Source organism: Protopterus annectens, chromosome 15.part0 (genome assembly GCF_019279795.1).
Source record: "Protopterus annectens isolate FY-2018-M chromosome 15.part0, PAN1.0, whole genome shotgun sequence".
Taxonomy (NCBI): Eukaryota; Metazoa; Chordata; order Ceratodontiformes; family Protopteridae; genus Protopterus; species Protopterus annectens.
In genome coordinates, this window is record NC_056749.1 from 631,612,297 (window position 1) to 631,619,900 (window position 7,604).

A 7,604-nucleotide genomic window follows, 5' to 3' on the forward strand; every position below is an offset into this window, starting at 1 on the left:
GTACCTAATTTTTGACTGAAAGTATTAACATTTTTTGCACAAAGATTTAGCCATGAGTAAGAACTATTTATATGCACACCCCAGACAGACACCAACCTGGTTAACAATAGGAAAAAACAATGCTCCTACTTAACAGTGAACCTGCAAGCTACCCTAAAAATTATAGACCAATAACTTGCCTTCCGACGATGTATAAACTATACACGGGAATTGATGCTGACAGAGTTTATAGTCATTTAGAAGAAAACTCAATTATGGCAGTAGAACAAAAGGGCAATAAAAGAAAGTCATATGGAACAAAGGATCATTTGTTGTTAAATAAAGTCATAGTGGAGAACTGTAAAAAGGGGAAGAATCTAACTATGGCATGGACTGACTACAAAAAAGTATTTGATAGTATCCCACATTCATGGGTAAAAGAGTTCTTGCAAATGTATAGGGTACACCCTACACTGATTGACTACATTACAGTGATCATGACGAAGTGGCAGACCACTTTGCAATTAAGCCATGAAAAAGGACAGGTTATTATCCTAGGGATAAAAATTCAAAGGGGGATATTTCAGGGTGACTCTCTCACCACTGCTATTCTGCCTTGCTCTTAACCCATTAAGCTGTCTACTTAACAGTTTAGGCCATGGCTATAATTTGGCTCCTAGAAAACAACAAAGTGTAAAGCATGCCTCTCAAGTGTACCTCATTACGAGGAATGTATCTCATTTGGGGTCTTAAAAAGTTCATGTTCCTCGAAGTTCCACATTGAAAGTCTCTGTCACACATTCAGTGTTAGGAATTTTTTAAAGTGAAATCCACGGTAAATAGAAATTAATCATATTAATTCATTAAAAGATCTTCTTCATGAGTAAAACCAGCATATTTTCACCATCCTTTGACCTTCCTAGTTGAAGTTGTTACTAAGCCATTAGTATGTGTTCCACATTTTGCCCATTTGTTCCACATTATGACGGCTAGTGTTCCTCATTTTGGAGATGGAAGGTTGATGATTTAAAACTGTATAGCTCATTAGATGAGGAACTGACAGCACAACTGCAAGTTGTCAAAACTTTTTCAGATGATATAAGAATGTCATTTGGTCTTGATAAATGTGCAAAAGCAACCTTTAAAGCAGGAAAACATCAGTTTGGGACAAGAATATGATATAAAAGAACTTGAGCAAGAGGGAGTGTATAAATACTTGGGAATTGATGAAGGATCAACAACAAAACACAAATGTGAATAAAACTTAGTAAGGAATGTTTCAGAAGATTTAAATTAATCCTGAAAATAGCACTGACATCTAGGAACAAAATTCAAGCTATAAACCAATTTGCTCTTCCTGTCTTAACTTACAGTTTTGGAGTGATTGACTAACCCCAAAATGTGTTGGATAGATTAGACAGGAAAACAAGAAGGATGCTTCATGCTCAACAAATGATTTATAAAATTCCTTGCATACCAAGATTATATATTCCCCATTCTGAAGGAGGGATGGGCCTCCTTGAAATTGATTATATGTACAGATCTGCAATCGTGGGACTACACACACAAATGCTGACCAAACAAGACCCAAATGTAGTGAAAGTTATGAAACATGAGAATAAATCTAAGATGACTTCTCTGGTTAATTTAGCAGAAACATATCGGCATCAAGCAGGAATAGAAATCAAACCAGAAGTGGATAAAAATCAGGTAGCACCTGAATGTGCCAAAAAAACAAAAGAGAGAAAAAGTGGAAAAAGCATAAATATAGTTGCAAGTATAGAAAACGTCTGGAAGAACCTCATGTTGATCAGGAATGGTTAAGGAGAGATGAATTCAAACCAAGAGATGAAAGGTTAATATTGGCAGTCCAAGATAGTTGGCTACATACACGTTGGTTTACAAAGTCCACTGAACATGTGGGAGAAACAGACAAATGTAGGTTTTGTAAAACCAAATTGGAAACAGTTGCACACCTTGTTGCAGGCTGCAACATACTAATGGGAGAAGGAGTGTATACTGACAGGCATAATAATGTGGCAAGATTGTTGCACTGGGGATTGTGCAAACATTATGGTATTGAAGTGGCTGAAAAACACTGGAAACATGAGTCACAAAGCATCATAGAAAATGATGAAGCTTTTATCATATGGGACCACCCATTACCAACAGTTCAAAAGATAGATACTAGAAAACTGGATATAGTGGTTCAAGAAAAGACGACAAGAGTAGCATTGATCATTGAAATCACCATACTCAGTGACTGCAGTGTCTTGCATACAAAGTCATAAAATATCAGGATTTGCAGGCAGAAAAAAGAGCAATGTGGAAGAAAGATACCCAGACAGTTCCAATAGTAGTAAGAGCAGAGGGTCATCTAAAAAAAGAATCTACAATCGTATTTAGACATGTTACCTGCACATGTAACTCCATACGAATTGCAGTACTTTTGGCTGACATCAAAGATTGAAACACTACTAATTTCATGAACTTTAATCGTACTTTGATTTAGGAATGGGGTCCATTCCCATCATGGTATTAGAAACCTACAAAAGACTTGGAGAAATTAAAAAGACTTAAGCTACAACTGTAGCACAATGAAAAGCTCAGAGGCTGTCCTGGAGGTGCTGACAATGCAATACTAAACCATAGTTGGGAAGGAAACTAACCAGTGCCAATGAATGTTTTCAATATTGGAGAAAAGATGAAGAATTTGGATTAACGGAGGGATAAAGGGTAAATATAGAATATCAGGGATTATATGCCAGAGTTCCACATACACCTATTAAATCATAAAACTGGGCACGGGTGCTCTACCTCTAATTCTTGTAACAAAAGTTTTAAGATATTAAAATTATATAGTATGTGGCTTTTGCTGCTGATTATCTTTTCATCCTGTATTTTCTCCTCCATGCTTATTTAAATGAATCTGTTATTTGTACAATGTTTTGTATACCAACAAGGGATCTGAGCTCATTGGTCCCTATATATATATATATATATATATATATATATATATATATATATATATATATATATTCATGGCTATTGTTCTCATGTCATTAACATGTATTCTGTAACTAAATAGTAGAACTTTGTGGGATTTGTACGTCTTTTAACATTAGATCTGGTAGTGGCTGAAATGTACCCTCAGTTAACCCACTTAACTGGTTAATAAGCGGATTAGAAAAAAAAAGATAATAACTAAAAAGGGTGGAAAATGAGCTTGTACTTGAAAAAAAGAAAATTGCAGTGAACTAGAACATCAAATAAAAGAAGATACATTGGAGCCCAGTAATCTGCATGGCAAGAGTTCAAAGTAATACAGTGAGTTAAAAGCATGTGGTGCTTAAGCATAGAGGAGGTTCCACTGCAACCCTAATAAAGACACATAGGAGCTGAGGAAACATATGACAAACCGATATTTTTAGGGATGTGTGTTGACTAAGGATGCTAGAAATAACAGGAAAAGGAGAAGAAGGTGAGGGTAAAGTTTCAGGTCCATAAAAGGATAAGCTATACAGTGGAGAAAGTGAAAGATTAAGCCAATAAGAAGGACTGATAGTAATGAGAAACTTGCAGGCCTTAGATGACTGGTTGCAACATACAAACATCCAAATGAATTCAAGAGAAACAAAGAAAGAAACAGAACTGTTTAGGAGAAGAGCAGCTGTTTGCCAGGATGTTAATGCAGAGCAAGAAATATGAGAAAAGATGCAAAATGGTATGCATCTACTCACCGGAGAAGTATGGCAAGAATGTAATCCATGCAGAAGTAGCAGACAAGTGATATACACTGAAGGAGAAGTATGGCAAGAATGTAATCCATGCAGAAGTAGCAGACGAGTGATATGCACTGAAGGGGAAGTATGGCAAGAATGTAATCCATGCAGAAGTAGCAGACAAGTGATATACACTGAAGGGGAAGTATGGCAAGAATGTAATCCATGCAGAAGTAGCAGACAAGTGATATACACTGAAGGGGAATTATGGCAAGAATGTAATCCATGCAGAAGTAGCAGACAAGTGATATACACTGAAGGGGAAGTATGGCAAGAATGTAATCCATGCAGAAGTAGCAGACAAGTGATATACACTGAAGGGGAAGTATGGCAAGAATGTAATCCATGCAGAAGTAGCAGACAAGTGATATACACTGAAGGGGAAGTATGGCAAGAATGTAATCCATGCAGAAGTAGCAGACGAGTGATATACACTGAAGGAGAAGTATGGCAAGAATGTAATCCATGCAGAAGTAGCAGACAAGTGATATACACTGAAGGGGAAGTTCTTGGGGAGTGCTGTAGAATATGGCACAAACAGAAGAACAGTTTAAGACTGAAAACAGGAAACATTTCTTCTTCAATAAGGTTGTAGGGCCATGAAATGGATTGTTTGAGGACTTCAGAAAGGCTACATTTACAGCTTATTTTTCCTCATAAATAATGAAGCAAATGGAAAGGAAGAAACAGTAATGAAGTGTCAGCTGTTAATATGTAGGTAGAATTGATGTACCAGTGATACATTTAGTTTCAGCATCTGTTTATATGCACAGCTTTCAGCAAAGATTAACACAAAAGACTCCATTAAGAAGTGAAATCAGAGCCATAGCTAGGTTAAGTTGTGCCACGGTTAGTGCCCAAACTGTAGCCCCCCAACCTGAATTTGAGGACCAAATAAAAAGGAATATGAACTGTAGCAACAAACATAATTAAGCTCCATGCTGCTGTTACTAACACATGAATGCACTAAATGCATTAATTTAAGGAGCTGCAATGTCAGCCTTTGCTTCTTAAATGAATCCCAGTACTATGTTTGCCCCAACTTCCAATCATACCCCATGTAGCTTGTGCCCATGGCAGCTACCCCTTTCATCCCACCCAAGTTACACTACTGAGTGACATACTGAGTGATATTACATCAGATATACAGGTAGTCAGCATTAGTAGTTCTGGGGACATATATAACAAGGAAATTACAGGGCCTACAAAAGATTAAACAGCTCTGGAAGAGATGAAGGTGAAAATCCAAAAACATGTATGGCACACTCTCATACAGTATCCTTACTTCAGTAACAGATGGGTAATCCAGACAGGAGGCTGCAGAAGTTGATAAACCTTAGTCTCATCTTCATCTTGATGGAGGTATTGAATTAGGAATAAATACAAATGTTGCTGCTTCCAGCTTTGAAGAGATACTCCAAACACTGAAGCTGAATATGATAAAGCATTCTTACACTGGATACTATTTTACCTTTATAAGCACACACATCTACAGGCTAACTAAAAACTTTCAGTTCTTTGACAATCATAATCTACTCATCATTTCTAACATCAATCTTAAGATTGCGATCTTAGCCTTGAACTAATTAATGCTGGATTCTATTAAAAAGTTATTTTTTTTTCTCAGAGATTTTTTTTGTTAAGACAGGGAAAAAAAGAAATTCATTGCTCTCTAATCAATAAGTCCAGCAGACCTGCCATTTTGAATGAATGCCATGCTTTTAGTTTAAATTCCGAATACATTTAATTTACTAAGAAGCCAGCTAACAATTAACTGATTTTAATAGACTGGACTGGCAAAGGTTTTGTATTGTCTGTATAAGGGAAGGCATGCTATGCATTACTTAGCATTTGGCAGTCTCAGACAGTTTGCAAAACGCTGAGCCGTGATAATGTCGTACATAATTCATACTCTCCTACAATGTCTGTTCAGAAATATGTTTACATCACTGTGAGTGTATAAAAACTATTATCCAAGCATGCATTTTTACAAATTTTACATTGAATTATTCACACTATTTCCCATGAAAGCCTTAACTGGGAATGAGGCAGTATAACTAAATTTCTTCAAACTCCAAGATTTCATTATCCTGTGACCTTTATGGCACACATCCAGGGGGTTCCTAAGTTGCATGCAGATTTAAGGGAAGCTTGTATCGTGCATTATTTAAAGTATATAAGTAACAGCAAGTGAATAATATCACACAAAGAAAATATGTTAGCATACCTCTTACCTGTACATTACTTACCTTTCTCTGAAGAAGTAAATGGTCTGGCATAGCATAAACAGACAACATCCCAGGTAACATTAATTAGAGCGCAGTTTTCTCCTCAGATGTCTGTGATATCTGCACCAACATGTGGATCTCATGTACTGACTTTACTAAAATATTTAGTCAACAATGCATCATTTTAACTCTGTGCGATTGGGAAATTGGACATTTATCAAGTAAAGTCAATGAACTGCCTGGCTGTTTGTACCTGTCTCACTTAACTGCAGAAAAAAGATGCATCATGTTATAATATGCTACCTATAAATAAGCACTTAGGTAGAGTGAATTAATTCCTGTGGGACATCTCTAAGCTGACTGTGTTTTGAACATTGATATAACTGTGCATGCTGTTGAAAAGTATTACTTTTCCAGCTCTCTAAAGATAATGTACAGAAAGCTGTCTGAGAAATTGCTTGTAATAATGTTGACAATCAAATCATATGCAAGTAGAAAAACATGCTTGCTAATATCATCTGTGGCACATGCTGTGAAAGGAAAAGCCTTATTAATAATTGAGAAATAAGTTCACAGTAGAATGACGGTAGATAAACACTTTGCGTAAACGTGGAGATTTTGTTTTGTAGTGCATTGCTCTCAGCTTTGTGTGGCTTTGTGTTTATCTCACCTATTAATTAGCACAAGTCTTAGAATAACCAGCAGTAAATTAAAAATAATCTTACTCAATGTTATTAAGTGAATCTGTTATTTTGGCCAAATGATGCCTCATCATGCGAGATATAGAACTGGTAAGTAATTAAGATGCAAAAGATGAGGAAACAAAAAATTGGAGGCGAGTGCACATACATATATGTAGCATATAGGTTTTGGACCATTATCTACCTTATTTTTTATTGCAGCACTGGTACAAGCAACTACATTTTCCAGGATCAGTTTATTTCCCTTGCAATATCACACAGTGACAGGTCATCTAGGATGACATTGCATGTAATTCTCATGTTTGTGGCCTTCCTGCTATTGTCTCAGATCATGCTTTCATTAATGCTTTAGCAATGGCAGACAGTGGAACATGCATTTTTTTAGCCAGCTGAATTCGAGGAAAAACTGCCATCCCTTAAATGCAAATTCTGTAAACATTACAACCTATGAAAGAATATAGTGACACCATTTTACCTTAGAAAATCAGTCCTCCTCTCTCAAAAAAAAAAAAAAAAAGAACCACATAGTGTAAGCTAAACATGTAATGTAAATCATAATGCTTAATTAATTTATCACAGCCAGAGTCATTGTGGTTAAGTAACTGACAATGTCAGGATATTGCTTCTTGGAACAAATCGTTCATTAGAAAGTAAAAAAAAAAAAAAACACAATGCGATTACATGTCAACAGTTCAAGAATTATATGATTTATTGAAGACCATTACTGTGACATCAACTGATGGTATAAACCATATGACTCATGGAAGTGATTCATCTCCTTCTCTGAGATACAGCAAGTGGGGGCTTCGACCATAATATTGGCAAATTAAAATAAAACCACACACAGCCACACACAGCCACACACACACACACACACACACACACACACACACACAGATTTGCTTCACAAGCCA